The sequence below is a fragment of the Fistularia commersonii genome, chromosome 24 (assembly GCF_037954325.1).
Source record: "Fistularia commersonii isolate RoL2024-O1a breed Wild chromosome 24, RoL_Fcom_v1.0, whole genome shotgun sequence".
Lineage (NCBI taxonomy): Eukaryota > Metazoa > Chordata > Actinopteri > Syngnathiformes > Fistulariidae > Fistularia > Fistularia commersonii.
This window is the reverse complement of record NC_141307.1, coordinates 8,695,631-8,711,962: the sequence shown is the minus strand read 5'-3', so window position 1 is coordinate 8,711,962 and position 16,332 is coordinate 8,695,631. Positions and strand designations below refer to the sequence as shown.

At 44.2% G+C, this 16,332-nt stretch overlaps 2 non-coding genes across 2 annotated transcripts; both read left to right on the top strand.

Moving 5' to 3' along the window:
- The first annotated feature begins 15,002 nt into the window (after positions 1-15,002).
- Positions 15,003-15,193, top strand: LOC147220153 (U2 spliceosomal RNA). The gene has a single exon (XR_015108160.1). It is a non-coding gene; the product is annotated as a U2 spliceosomal RNA (small nuclear RNA).
- Positions 15,194-15,843: 650 nt separating this feature from the next.
- Positions 15,844-16,007, top strand: LOC147220152 (U1 spliceosomal RNA). The gene has a single exon (XR_015108221.1). It is a non-coding gene; the product is annotated as a U1 spliceosomal RNA (small nuclear RNA).
- Positions 16,008-16,332: the final 325 nt, after the last annotated feature.

The following is a 16,332-nucleotide window of genomic DNA, read 5'->3' as shown; positions in this document are numbered from 1 at the left end:
ACTCTAAGCGTAAACACCTGTTTTTTCCTTAGGCCGCTTGTTGATGCTGTACCCATAATAAATTGCTGTGGATCAATTGGTCTGTTTAATTTTAAAATCTCACTTATTTATTTTTTTTATCTCTTCCCAGAATTTCATCAGTTTAGGGCAGTCCCAAAAAATGTGGGAAAAGTCCCCCGTTATGCCACAGCCCCTCCAACACAGGGGAGAACAGTTATTATCATACAAAGCTATTATCAAGGGAGATTTAAAATACCTTATTCTTAACTTCCAGCTGAACTCCCTCCATGTTGGGCTGCTTAAACATTGTTGCCAGGGCAACCAAGAACTCTCCCGTTCTCCATCAGCAATCATGGCATTAGATTGCAGTTCCCACTTAGCTTTCACATCCAGTGTGTCTACTGAAGTGTCCATATGTATCCTGCCATATATATCTGATATTGTATTTTTAATGTTCATTTTGTTCTCAACTATCTCAGTCCAATATTGTTCAAAATTAGTTGAAGCTTCTTTAATATTGTCCCATTCTTTGTGTGTCATCAAATAATGTCGAATTTGAAAATATCAAAATAAATCCTTAGAATCAATGTCGTATTTTGCCTGAAGTTGTGAAAAAGCCCTCAGAGTTCTTCCTTCAAATAACTGATTTATTGTGATTAAACCTTTCCCTGCCCATCTAATGAAACCACCGTCCATCTTTGCTGGCAGAAAGTCACCTGCTGCTGTTATTTTTGCTGCCCTCGATAGAGCTAGAGGTAGATTCAGGAATCGTCTTGTCTTTTCCCAAACCTTAAGTGTATGGTTGACATATTCATTTTGTATCTTAAGTCCACGTCTTGCTTTTGAATTTAGAAAGGGGAGAGTTGAAAGCGAAACATTTTTAACTGAACCTTGCTCTATATGCACCCATCTTGTGTCCATATCTAGTTTTATCCATGAGACCAATTTTCCAAGTTGTGCTGCCAGGTAGTAACTTCTTAAGTGTGGCAAGGCCAATCCGCCCTTATCTCTGGGTGCACAGAGTATTTTCAATCTCACTCTGGGCCTCTTGTTCTGCCATATATATTTGGAAATGAGCTTATCCAGTAATGTAAAGGTAGATACAGGAACAGTGATAGGCAGAGCATTGAACAGAAACAGCATTCTAGGTAGGACATTCATCCTGATACTTTCTATCCTCCCAACTAAGGACAAAGGAAGCACCTCCCATCTTTCTATGTCATTTTTGATCTGAGAAATTAGTTTACCATAATTTGACTTATATAGCTGACTTGTGTCGTGTGTGAGAATGATTCCCAGGTATTTAAAGCCCCCTTTTGACCACTTGAATTTCACCTGTCCGTCCAAGCATGTCAGCCAGCATCCTGTTATCATCATTGCTTCTGATTTCCCCTCATTCACCTTGTACCCTGACACCTCTCCATAGTCCCTCAGTCATCTATACCGGCCCTTATGCAATGCCTGAGGATTTCTTATAAACAAAAGAACGTCATCCGCGAACAACGAAATTCTGTGCATCTCCCCTCCTTCATCTACTATTCCCTCGATCTGATCGTTTGTCCTTATCAATTCAGCAAGCGGTTCGATACACAATGTGAACAAAATAGGCGAGATTGGGTTCCCCTGCCTAACTCCATTTTAAGGTGAAAAAATTGGGAGCAGTACCCATTCACCCTGACCTTTGATATTGAGTCTTTATTCAGTGCTTCAATCCATTTTATAAATGTCATATTAAATCCCATTTGTTCCATAGTAAATTTCAGATATGTCCAGTCGAACGCCTTCTCAGCATCTAGACCAGTGGTTCTTAACCTTGTTGGAGGTACTGAACCCCACCTGTTTTACATGCGCATTCACCGAACCCTTCTTTATTGGATCGAGGATCGTTTCGTTGATGGGTACAAAGAACAGGCAGAGTAGCCTTTTCATCGAATCTGGCTCCCTTCACCTTGAATTCAGCAAGTGCTATGTTCTTGTAGTTCCCATCTCCATGCAGCTTAAGGAAGCTGTCCCTTAGTTTTGCCGGTGCTGGACTAGAATTGCTCATCTTGTCTTTGCAAATCATGCAGTTAGGACATCGATTCCAATCACGTTCCGTCATACATGTGAATACGTATTGTACGTGTTCTTCCGACCGCTTTCTTTTTTTGCCCGACATAATTAGTATGAAGGGATTAAAATATTAAGAAAGAAATCACATGACGTACCATCACGACAGTCACAAGTTACTACAACTGAGCGCGCCAAAATCCCTGCAGCACGGATAGGCCAAGCTATGTTGCGTGATCACCTGCAGCCAGTGATGTCATCACCAATGTGTGTCTTGACCTCCGCCGAACCCCTGAGACTGACCCACCGAACCCCTGGGGTTCGATCGAACCCAGGTTAAGAACCACTGGTTTAATCTAATCGCAATTTCAATACATTTCCCTCTCAGCACCACCTTTGCCCCCTCCCAAAGAGTCGAGGGGGATACTGATCCATTATCATTAATTTTGAAGTACTCATCAATTGTTTTTTTTTATGTTTTCCTTTATATTTGGATCCGTCAACAATGAGATATTTAGTCTCCAGTATTTGAAGTGCCAACCAAAGCCTAAATTTAATTTCATATATACAGGACCATGATCAGATAGGGTACCAGGTTCAATAACACATTCTATGACTTTATATAAGCTTTGTTTTGAAATGCAAATCAAATCAATTCTTGGGTATGACCCATGTACCATGGACAGAAAGGTGAAATCTCTCGTGGTCGGGTTCTTTGCCCTCCAAACATCCACAAGTCCTAATTCTTCCAACATATGTTTTGCTGCCCTGGATTTCCTGCTAATGGGCCCATAATCATAAGGAGTTTTATCCAATTTTACATTTAAAACACAATTGAAATCTCCTCCTAAAATTATAGTACCTCTGGCTTCTCTTGCCATTACAGTTGCCACTTCTTTAAAGAAATTGGGGTCATCTTCATTAGGGGCATAGATATTCATGATAGTTAGCTCTACTCCACCTACTGTTCCCATAATAAGTATATATCTCCCCACTTTATCCTTCACTTCTCTCTGAATTGCAAAACTAATTGAATGACTAATTAAAATTGCTACTCCCCTCTTTCTGCTGTTTGAAGAAAAAGCATAGAATACCTGTGCAACCCAGTCTCTCCTCAATTTCTTACGTTCTACCTCATTTAAGTGAGTTTCCTGTAGTAACACTATTGAGCAATTAAATTTCTTCAACTGAGTCAGCATTTTCTTTCTTTTTATAGGATTATTTAGTCCTTTGACATTATAGCTGATAATCCCTACCTCTGACATAAATCGGCATTTCTTATTTTCATTTTACTCTCCCCAGATTCACCTTTGCATAAAGTAACTATCCTTGCCCTCGTAGTAACAAAAATCACTTGTGCCGACCTAACCGACATGTCAAGGAAATAAGAACTCTTAAAACACAGAACAGAAAAAATAAAGTAAACATATGTGACTTCCAATAGTCCAGCTGAGTACAGAGATCTGTCCAGCTCCTGTTGTAATGCAGGCAGAGGGTTGTGATTTAAGATTCCCTCTGGGCAAAGTGCACTGAGTGCTGTCCAAACCACAGACCAAAGAAAAAAACAAAATCTTTGGTGAGGCGGTGATCCCAACACGGGTCTCATCGTAAAAAAATATTAATTGAAAATAATAGCAGAGTTAACTCTCCTCTCCTCTCAATAACTTTACAATATGATTCACTTAACTTCAGCATATTTGGCTGTTTAAACTATGAACAGTAATACACATAGAACTTTAAGATTGACAGTAATAACGTTATCTAATTATTTTAACATTACCCGGGCACAGTACTCCTCATCATTTTAGTCCAGCAAAACAGCCCGCAGGTCTGCGGCGGACAGTGATGTGTCCTTTCTTTCTCTCTTCCCACCATCCTGTCTTGTATGTATCATGTATCTTTTGAGAGTTCCCATTCCAGTCTCTTTCTCTTGCTAACCTGCAACTCGATGCCCAGCTTCTTCAACGTTGGCACAGCATCCACCAGCGTAGGAAATGTTTTCACTCCCGACTCCAAGTTGATTCTCAGCTGCGCCGGATAGCGGCACATTGCCCGGATCTCCTTCTCCTTCAGCTGCTTGATCACTCCTCGGACCCGCGTTCTCTTCCTCTGTACTTCTGGAGAGTAATCCTGGTTAAAGTAAATTACTCCCTTTTGGAACTTCACTCGTTTTTGGGCCCATGCTTGTCGCAGCACTGCTTCCTTTACTGTATAATCCAGAAACCTCACGATAATGGAGCGCGGAGGCGCTGAACTCGCAGGCTTTAGCCCCAGTGATCTGTGTGCCCTCTCGATTTTTATATTTAGCTCGGGCGGGAGTTGTAGCGCCGTCTCAATTAAGTTCCTCACAAAACCAATCATGCCACCTTTCTCACTTTCCTCGGGGACTTGATAAATTCTCAGATTGTTGCGGCGCATCCGATTCTGTAGATCATCGCACATGTTCTTCAGGGCCGCCTCCCGTTTCAACAGGTGCCTCAGCATCCTCTCATGGCGCTGGCTTGTGTCCTCCACCTGGCATACCCTGGTCTCCGCTTCCTCAGTTCTCCGCTCTAGCTTCTCCATCCTTTGAATCAAGTCCGTGACCGACACCTCCAGTCTAATCAACTGTTCCTTGGTGTCTACAAATGCTTGCTTATTTTCTTTCCTCAACTCTTTCAACTCGTGAAGAATGTCCTCCATGTTCTGTTCATCCGTTTTTCCGCTCACCTGGCTTTGAGAAGATGGCGGACGATTTTTTCCTTTCGCTTCTTCTTGCTGTTTTTGCTGTTTTGCTGCGTTCCGTGTGTCTCTGACCGTGCTCATCCCAATCTGCAATGCTGCGACTCACTTTTCCACCATTAAACTGTCAAGTATTTTTTCATAAACAGCCGAATACTACCAATTTTCGGGAGAGCTCAACTCCGTGCGTGTGTCTCAGTACATTGCGTCACCGGAAGCCCCATGTGGAGGATTTTTGCTACAAGTCTCACGAGTGTTTGGCTTGCAGCCGATGACCTACAAGACAGACGAACGGAAGATAGCATATACCATCAGTCTACTCACCGGAGCTGCACTACGCTGGGGGTCGGCGGTGTGGCGGAGAGACGGACTGCCGTGCCGGTCCTATGCCGCTTTCACCGCCGAGATGAGAGAAGTTTTCGACCACCCTCTCCAGGGAGACGACGCAGTGAAACGCTTGGGCGACCTCACCCAAGGGGGACAGAGTGTGGCTGAGTATGCTGTTGAGTTTCAGACCCTGGCGGCAGCGTGTGACTGGAACAACCCGGCACTATGATACGCCTTTCAGAGAGGACTCAATGATGAGCTGAAGGACGAGCTGGCGGGGAGGGACGGACCTCCGGACCTGCATGCACTGATCAACCTCGCAATCCGGATAGACAATCGGCTCCGCGAGAGGCGGCGGGAGAAGAAAGCCCCGGGACCCCCTTCGTACCGAACCTCAGCCCTGCCTCGCCCCTATCCCGGCTCCCGTAACCCCACTTCACCACTCCGCCCGAATTCCAGCCCCGGGTCCCGCCGCGTCAGGGGAGGAGCCCATGCAGCTGGGCCGAGCGCACCTCACCGCTGAGGAGAAGACTGCCCGGCGGCACCGGAACGCCTGTCTCTACTACGGTGAGGTGGGCCACTACACCGCCACCTGCTCGGCCAAGCTGGGAAAAGCCAAGGCTCGCCAGTGACTCGCCAGTGATCTCCTCCCCACTGGCTCACCTACGGGTGCCAACCTCGCTGGAGTGGGGCATGCACCAGCGCTCGGTCTCGGCGCTGGCAGACTCAGGGGCAGAGGGCAACTTCATAGACGAGGCCCTGGTTAAAGAGCTCCTCATCCCCACCACAGCTATCCAACCACCCCGCTGCGCCCTGTCATTGAACAACCGCCGGCTGGCCCATGTACAGCGCCAGACCGTCCCCGTCCGTATCCGGATTTCTGGTAACCATTCCGAATCAATCTCCTTCACCATCCTGTCTGGACTTCACTCCCCCCCTGGTGCTCAGGTTCCCCTGGCTGCAACTACAAAATCCCCACATCGACTGGGCCGCCGGCAAAATCCGGACCTGGAGCACATCATGCCATGCAACCTGCCTGACCTCCGCCCCACCCCCGGTAGTTCCGCAGCCCCAGATCGACCATTAACCCCGGACCTATCCTGCGTCCCTTCCGAGTATCATGACCTCACCCGGGTATTCGACAAGGACAAAGCCCTGACCCTCCCCCCTCACCGGCCTTATGACTGCGCCATAGACCTCCAGCAGGACGCAGTTCTACCCAGAGGTCGACTATATAATCTGTCAAGACCCGAGAGAACCGCCATGGAAGAGTATATCAGAGATTCCCTGGCGACGACCATCCACCTCTCCGGCCGGGGCGGGGTTCTTCTTCGTGGGGAAGAAGGATGGGGGCCTCAGACCCTGCGTGGACTACCGGGGTCTGAACAGGATCACCATCCGGAACAAGTACCCTCTTCCCCTTATTGACTTGGCTTTTACTCTGCTCCACGGGGCCCAGATTTTCATGAAAATGGATTTAAGAAATGTGTATCATTTGCAATATCTGGTGGACTGGAAGGGCTATGGTCAGGAGGGAAGATCCTGGGTTTCGGCTCGGCGGATCCTGGACCCCTCGTTAATACGGCAATACCACCACGACCGCCCAGGCCGGCTCCGTGGGGCGTAGGGAGGCGCCCGTTGAGGGGGGTGGTACTGTCAGGATCTCCTCTTGGCAGCCGAGAGGAGACATGGCTGGGTCCAATTGAGAATCAGCAGCTAGCTGCCGCTAATCAACATCCCCATAAAGAGCAGCGGCACGCACTGCCTGGCGCCAGAGAATTGTAACTCTGCTATAACTCTACTGAGACCCTGCCTAAATAAAGAGATCGGATTCCAGCCCTGTTGGTGTGGTTCCCTGCCCGAGTCCGCCCCCGACTCGTGACACTATCCCATATAGCATGATTTCAGTAAATGTGAAATATAGCGTATAGAATCACATCCTATTCAGCATAATTCAGCACCAGACACCAGCATTAACCATTTCCAAAGTTATTTACAACTTGTGCCAAAATCTTTCAAATTCGTGAGACAAACACTTTTGGACCATATAGCTTTATCTCTGAAACCTGCGGATTGATTTCATTAAATCTGACAAAAATTTTGTAGAATCACATCTTGTTCAGCATATTTAAGCACCAGACACCGGCTTTAGAGAATTATCTTGTGATTTAAAAGGTGTTCCAATAAGCTTAAACTTGGTTAGATAAACTATTTAACCAAATGGCTTTATCTTTTGAACCTGCGTCTGGATTTTGGGAATTGTGAAGTATTTTATGCCATTTAAGCATATTTCAGCACCAGACATGAGTTTTAATGATTTCCAAAGTTATTTTCAACTTGCGTGAAAAAGCTTCAAACTGTGGAGGTAAACACTTGTTTACCAAATGGGCTTATCCTTTAAACCTGATGCATGGTTTCAGTAAATGTGACATATATTTTATGGAATGATATTTTAAACGTTTTTGACAACCACATACCTGCTTTAACGAATCGCGTAGTTATTTCCAACTTGTGCCAAAGTCTTTCAACTTTGTATGTTTAACACTTTTTGACCAAATGGCTTTATCTCTGAAACTTGCGGCTTGATTTCAGTTAATGTGACATAAATTGTGTAGAATCACATTCTATTCAGCATATTTCATCACCAGACACCAGCTTTAAAGAATTCCAAAGTTATTTACAACTTCTGCCTAAAACCTCAAACCTCTTGAGATAAACACATTTTTTTTTCCAAATGGCTTTATCCTCTTAACCTTCGGCTGGATTTAAGAATAAGAATAAGAATAAGAATAAGAACAACCTTATTAATCCCGAAGGAAATTGCTGTGCCAGAGTTACAGAAAAATATAACAGTAATAAATAATAAAGAAAGGCAGAATTAGAAATAAAAATAAACTATAAACTATAAAGTGTCTCAGTGAAACTATAAAGTGTCTTAGTAAGCAGTGATAAAACTATAAGTGTCTTAGTAACAAGTGAGGTAAGGAGTGCACAATAGTATGATAGAAGGGAACGTTGTAGTGTAGCTGTTATGAGATGAGATGAAATATTGCACAGTGTAGCTGTTATGAGATGAAATATTGCACAGTTTCTGAATATTGCACAGAAATTAGATATTGCACATTTTTGTTTGTTTTTAGGTTAAAGATAGGATGTCAGATTTCAGTAAATGTGACATTAAGTGTGTAATCATGTCCATAGGTCAGCAACAGACACCAGCTTTAAAGAATCCCAAAGATGTGCCAAAAACCTTCAACTTGGTGAGTTAAACAGTCTTGACCAAATGGCTTTGTCTTCCATTCATGTGGCTACATTTGAGTGAATTTATAATTTATTGCATAGATTCTGTATTGTGTAGAATCACATCCTTAGCAGCATATGTCATCACCAGAAACCATCTTTAAAGAATTATAAAAATATTTCTAACTCTTTCCTAAAAGCTTCATCTTGGTGAGTGAAATACTTGATGTCCAACTGGCTTTATGGTTTAAACCTGCGGCTGGATTATAGTAAATGTGACTTTTATTTTGTAGAATCACATCCATTTCAACATATTTTACCACCAGACACCAGTTTTAAAGAATTCTCTTGTAATTCAAAACCTTTTTCCGAAAATCTTCAACTACTTTAGATACATAATTTTGACCAAATGGCTCTATCTTTTAAACCTGCTGCTGGATTTCAGTGAATATAACATATATAATGTAGATTCACGTCTTATCCAGCACATGTCAGCAACAAACACCAGCTTTAAAGAATCCAAAAGTAATTTACAACTTGTTCCAAATTCATTCAATTTGGCAAGATGAACATTTTTTACCAAATGGCTTTATCTTTAATTCTTCGGCTGGATAATAATGAATTTATGCATTGTGTGGATTTAAGATTGTGTATAATCACATCCATTTCAACATATTTCAACAAAAGAAATGGGCCTCAAAGAATTCCAAAGTAATTAACAACTTGTTCCAAAACCTTTCAATTGTGAGATAATTTTTTTTGAAATAATGGCTTTATCTTTCATTCTTGCAACTGGATTTTAGTGATTTTATACATTGTGTGGATTTGATGTTGTGAAGAATCAGATAAAATTCAGCATATTTAATCCCCAGACACCAGGTTTAATGAATTACAAATTTATTGACAGCTTCTGCCAAAAACCTTCATGTTGGTGAGATAAACACTTACCGTCCAACTGGCTCTTTATTTTAAACCTGAGGCTGGATTTAAGTAAACATAATATATATAGTGTAGATTCACGTCCTATCCAGTATATGTCAGCAACAGACACCAGCTTTAAAGAATCCAAAAGTTATTTACAGTTTGTGCCAAAAATCTTCATCTTGGTAAGATAAACACTCTTGACCAAATGGCTATTTCTTTCATTCATATGGCTAGATTTGAGTGAATTTATACATTGTGTTTATTCTGTATTGTGTAGAACCACATCCTTATCAGGAAATTTCATTACCAGACACCAGCTTAAAAGAATGAAAAAATAATTACAACTTATTCCAAATGACTTCAATTTGGTGAGATAAATACTTGATGTCCAACTGGCTTTATCATTTAAACCTGCGGCTGGATTATTGTAAATTCAACATATATTGTGTAGAATCACGTTCAATTCGACATATTTAACCACCAGACACCAGTTTTAAAGAATTCCCTTGATATTTAAAACATTTCCCAAGATGCTTCAACTTGGTGAGATAAATAATTTTGACCAAATGGTTCTATCTTTTAAAACACAGGGCTGGATTTCAGTAAATGTAAAATATATAATGCGAAGTCCCGTCCAATCCAGCATATGTCAGCAACAAACACCAGATTTAAAGAATGCCTTCAACTTGGCAAGATAAACATTTTTTACCAAATGGCTTTATCTTCCATTCTTGGGACTGAATTTGAGTGAATTTATACAGTATGTGGTTTTAATATTGTGTAGTCATTCCTAATCAGCATATTCGTTCACCAGATCTTCTTCTTCTTCTTCTTCTTTCGGCTTTTCCCTTCAGGGGTCGCCACGGCGGGTCAACTTTCTCCATCTAACTCTATTCTCTTATCCTCCTCTCTCACACCAACTACCTTCATATCCTCTCTCACTACGTCCATAAATCATTACATTACATTACATTACATTGCATTTGGCAGACGCTTTTATCCAAAGCGACTTACAATAGAGGACATAGGGACTGCAAATACACTTGCAAATACACCTGCAAAATACACGATGCACATGAAATATACAGAACAGTAAGCTTAGGTTAGTGAGCTTTTTTTTTTTTGTTTTTTTTTTGACAAAGACATACACAAACGTACACACACACACACACACTGCATAGCCTAACTTGCTGCCTAACCTGACTTGGGGCATCATCGCAGTAAAAAGTCCTGAAAGAGAACAGTTTTTACCTGTTTCTTGAAGGTTGAGAGAGATGATGCTAGTCTTGTTGCTTCTGGAAGTTTGTTCCACCACTGAGGTAGTAGAACTGAGAACAGTTTTGCCTGAGATCGCTTAGAGCGAGCAAAAGGTACTGCTAGTAGGTTTGTATTAGAGGAACGCAGCTCTCTGCCGGGAGCATAAGGTCTTATCATTTCGTTCAGATATGCTGGACCTGTTCCTGAGGTGGTTTTGAATGCCAGGGTCAGGGCCTTATGCTTGACACTTGTTGGCTTCCAACTTTTTCTTCCCCAGGTAGTGTTGGAGTGAAGCTTCTCCAGCTGGCATTTGGTAGAGGTGATGGAGGGGATCGAGGTGGTCATTTCATGTTCTTTGACTTTTGTGCTGGGGGGCTTTTCCAATAATCATTTGGAGGCAGCCGCTGTCAAGCCTGCAGTAGCTCCCCTCCGTCGTTCCACCGAGATGCACCGATGGTCATCTCCATTGCCATGGTAAAGGCTAGAGGGGATGTGGCGCAGCCTGCCCTGAAGCCCACTTCCAATGATCACCATGTTTTGTACTCTGTGGTTGTTTTACAGAATAAGAAATGCTGGAGGAAGCTTCTGACCAGGTTTGTGGTGGTTTCATGCACTTGGAAGAGGTTGAAGGCCTCCCAGATGACAGATGTGGGGATGGATTAAGAAGCCTTGGCTCGGTTGAGGAATAAAACATGCAGGTCTCTTCTGTACCCTTTGAAGATTTTATTTGTTATTGTGTTTCAGGTAAGTTTGGAGTGAGAAGTTATGACTTGTTATCGCAAAGACATGCACCGGGGGTTCAAGATATGTTTAAAGAGGACAGAATTCACGCAGAGGTGCACTGTTTGTCATAGCTTAATTTTGACATTGATTTTCAGTCCAGTCAAGGTGCTGTGAGACTTCAGTGTGTTGTTGGTGCTGATTGCCATCACCCTGTTCATAGGTGAAACTAAAAACTTGAATGTTGTATTTGAATATTTGACAATTTGATTAAAATAAGCTCAAAATGATCATTACAGTCTAAATCAGCTCATTTTAAAATGTTGATTTGAATAGGTGTCAGTGCCCAGTATCCAGATAAAGTGGGGCAAAACAGTATTTAGTCAGCCAACAATTGTGCAAGTTCTCCCACTTAAAAACATGATGGAGGTCTTTCATTTTCATTATTGGTATACTTCAACGATGAGAGACAGAAAATCTCATTGTCTGATTTTTAACAAGCTTATTTGGACATAATGATGGAGAATAAGTAGTTGGTCAGGAACAAACATTCATTGCAATACTTTCTGATATACCTTTTGCTGGCAATGACAGGTCAAAGGTTTTCTGAAAAGTCTTCATCAGGTATTCCAGGGGCGGGCAAACTTTTTGGCTCAGGGGCCGGATTGACTTTTAAAATTTGACAATATGATACATGTAAAACAAAAAATGTATTTGTGAACAGTACATATCAGACTCTTTTGATATTCGCTTTGAAAATAAAACCAACTTGGTTTTGAAGGCTCTGACATTTGCTTGCATTTCATTCACAAACCGTTTTTTTGGTTGGATCTTCACGTCCAGCTCATTCATGTGTGTCAGTAGGTCCACAGTAAATGTTAAATAACAAAGCCAATCCGTGTCATTCAGTTCAGGATGAATTCTCAAGAGTTCTGAAGTAGCTCCAAAAATTGATCATCTCCAGTTTGAGCTCCCACATTCGTTGATCCAATCATACATATCAAGCATGAATTCTGTACCAATCTTTGATGGGCCAGATGTGGCCTGTTTAAGAATAAGAATAAGAACAACTTTATTTATCCCAAAGGAAATTGTTGTGCCAGAGTTTCAAGTAAAACATAACAATAATAAATAATAGTCGGAAGGAGGGAGAATAAGAAATACATATATATTATATACAGGCCATTCATAGTCCTCTTTTGGATCATCCAAATGCCCTCCAGTAAATTTAGATGACGCGATGGGACACATGCTATCTCAGTAGAGGGACACATCTGGCACTTCAGGGTTTGAGTACCTGGCAGCGTAGTGTGTTACTGATGGTAGCCTTTATTACTTTGGTCCCAGCTCTCTTCAGCTCATTCTCTAGGTCCCCCTGTGGGCGTCTCATCATTTTGACCCCTCGGGGTGAGCTCTTGTGTGGAGCCCAAGATGGAGGGAGATTATCAGTGGTCTTGTATGTCTTCCATTTTCTAATAATTGCTCTCACAGTTGATGTCTTCACACCAAGCTGCTTTCCTAGTCCAGATTCAGTCTTCCCAGCCTGGAGCCGGTTTACATTTTTGTTTATGGTGTCCTTAGACAGCTCTTTGGTCTTGGCCTGATTGAGTTTGGAGTGTGACGGTTTGAGGTTGTGGACAGGTGTCTTCTATCCTGGTAACCAGTTCAAACAGGTGCCATTAATACAGGTAAGGTGTGGAGAACAGAGGGGCATCTTAAAAAAGAAGTTACAGGTCTGTGGGAGCTCTGTGATATCTTGTTTATTGGTAACCAAATACTTATTTTACTGAAGAATTTACCAGTTAATTTATTAAATCTCTTTAACCCCAGCACTGTTTCTCATAGTTGAATAGCAACAGAGGGTCAAATGTGCAAAGCCAAAAATGACTCGGATTGGGACAAAGTGGGGATAAAAAATGGATGAACTTTTCCTTGTTTTATTCATTATGAACATTTTCCATCAGCCGTGTTACAGGCACTGCTTTTCCAGGACATATTTGCAAATGTTAACAGTATGTATTTAATTAAAAGTAAAAAAAAAAAGGTTAATGTGTAAATATCTCGTTACAATGTGAACACCTGCAGTTTACAGACAAGTGCAGCTTATGTGTTTGTGTTTTTACCCACTGTGGTTTATATTCAGATGAGCTCCAGATGTCCAGATGTCACTTTCTAGGACTTTCAAGTTGCACAACAGTGCTCATTATCACGGCATCTCCTCTGGTCCTGCTCACTCTAGGTGAACAGCAGGGGGTCCAGGGCGGGCGGTGTTGGATCTCAGGTAAGACAGAACAACAAGGTGCTCAGAGGACGTCAGTCACTCCTACAGAGCCAGGATGGGAGATCTGTACCCAGGGTCCTGTGGTTCTTTGTTTTCCTGCAGACGGGGATGATGTTGGAGGTCTTGGAGCAGACCGGCGCACAGAAGGAGACTCCTGGGCTGCTGGGTGACTGGACTTGGACCTGATTCATCAACAGTGTGTCAGAACTTCTCTCCATTCAGTGCATTTAAAAACCTCTGCATGTCATCGATGGTGGTCTGGCATCAGTTAAGCCACAGAATGCCAGTATAAGAGTACAGAGAAGCGGGACTCGGGATGAAAGTGTCCACGGAGGGGATTCCACAGGTCCCACATCTCTTTTCTTAATTCATAATTTAAAGTACAGTTAATTCATATTGTTAGAATTAGAATTAATTCATATAGTTTGAAGTAGAATTAATTTAAATAGTTCGAAGTAGAATTGAACCGAAGAGTTTATGACCGTTTATGTCGGTCACTGAAGGCTCCGGGGTTCCACAATGTGTTTCCGGTCAAGAGCGCTGTCCAGCCCCGCGACGTAAGTTCACTTTTACAGAGAATAGTGATGATTTCTCGACCTACAACCGAATTGACCGTGTTTATAACAACCGCGAAGCAACTCCCGGTGATTTTTGACGGTAATTTAGGTCCTTTCGGCCGAGAAATCTCGACGACGTCACAGATTTCGTGAGCTGAGGTAAGGCTAACTAAGCCGCTCCGCTAGCCAAACAGACTAGCTCGCGGCCTTCCGCCATCTTGCCTCGGAGCGCGTCGGTAATTGAATGTTGGCGACTCAAACGACAACGAAAAAGCGGTGGTCTAACCGAGCGCGATCGGCTCCGTCCGGACCAGCAGTCGTCGTAACAGCCGGTATTAGCCGGTGCGGGGCGGGGTTAGCGTTCAAGGCCGTCGAAGGCTGTTTGGGGTGCCGGGGTCCAGTGGGTGTTCGCCACGGGACGAGATGATTTACCGTCGTGTTTAAAATTAGTTCTGCTGGTAGTGACGAAAACATGAATGTAATTAAATGTAAATGTGGATTTAAATCCATTTTACTGTTGTCTTGTGTTCGTGACGTTTTTTGAATTGTGTTTCCCGGCGATGAGCAACGAGTCTCTGTGAGAACTGGTCGCAACGATGCGGTAACCAGATGGGTTCACAAGATGGCGCCCGTTTGCAGCCCAGTGTATCGTGAGCGGTGCAAACGTCCCGTTTCCACCTGTGTCTTTTCTCCTCACGGGCGACTTTTTGCCACATTCCAGGTGGATTTGAAGGGGACACGATTCCAAGAGTCTGGTTGTTGATGTCCTGGGTTTACTTTGATGCTTCGGCGTCCTGTCGGGGGGCGTGCACCACGTGACCGGGCAAATGCGGAAGATGCTTCAGCCATGTTGTTTCTTGTATGAAGTCGTGAGTGAAGCTGACGGTGCGGGGAATCCGGTGGGCGTCGAGCGAAGGCGCGGTGTTATCGCTTCTCGGCCTTTTGGCTAAGATCAAGTGTAATATCTGTTCTTATCAGTTTAATATCTGATACGTCCCCTATCCGGGGACCAAATATTAAATTGATTTTTGGAACAGGGAGATGGAATAGGGGCTTGCTCCGTCCACTTCGCGCATCGACCCGGTATTGCAGTATCTCTGGGAACAGTGCACCCCCCGCTTTTGTGTCCGATGTCAAGGTTGCCGTGGCCTCCAACAACGTCGTACGTAACCAACACGCACGGGATCCGGATCTTGTCTGTGCCCTGCGTGACCAGCGACACTGTCCCCGTTGTTTCTGCCGGTAGGGAGCGGTAGATAGCGACAAACGAGCGTGTCTGCCTGAAACCCTGTCCCTACCATTCGCCCCGTGCAGCCCGATAAAATCCCACTATGGACCAGAACTGAGCCTAAATGGATCGCATTTGAAACGGATGGATTGCCCCCGATAGACTGTGTCAGACTGGGCTCAGGGGGAAGTTCTCCCGGTCGTAGAGCGGCAGAAACCCCTCGCGGCATCAGGAGGACGGACGGAACGTGTTCCGGTTGTCCTCTGACTTCTTCGTGAAAATTGAAGCGTCCGTGTCGTTTTCGGCGTCCCGGCCCGTCAGAACTCAGAGTTGACGGTTTTTTGACGGAGTGTGTGTGTGTGTGTGTGTGCGCGTGTGTGTGTGTGCGCGTGTGCGTGTGTGCGTGTGTGTGTGCGTGTGTGTGTGTGCGCGCGCGAGAGGGATCGCGTGTGAGCTCCCGGAAGAGTCCGCGTGGGTTCCCCCCCGACTGAGAACGGCGTGCGTGTGAAAGCGGTCCGTGCGCGGGACGCGTGCGACTCATACTTACCTGGCAGGGGAGATACCATGATCAAGAAGGTGGTTCACCCAGGGCGAGGCTCAGCCATTGCACTGCGGCTGTGCTGACCCCTGCGAATTCCCCAATTGTGGGAATCTCGACTGCATAATTTCTGGTAGTGGGGGACTGCGTCCGCGCTCTCTCCTGTCGTGCTGTTCAAGAGCAAGTCTGTGTCGCTGGAGGCCGGGTTCACTGTTTATGGTCGCGCGCGCCCACCCTCCCTGGCCGGGCTGTGACCCAACCAGGGAGTTGTCGTTTCACATGGCAGGTGCACCGCGAAAGCGTGGATTTACGATCGGGCCAGAAAACAATCCAGAGTGTCCAAGTCCCTGAAATGCTCCTGCTTCTTGATCTCCACTCCCTGTAGCCTCACCGTTCCACCCGAGTTCCTCTCATCCCCACACATGTATGCTGTCTTGCTGCGACTAACTTTCGTTCCTCTCCTTTCCAGAGCATACCCCCACCTCTCTAT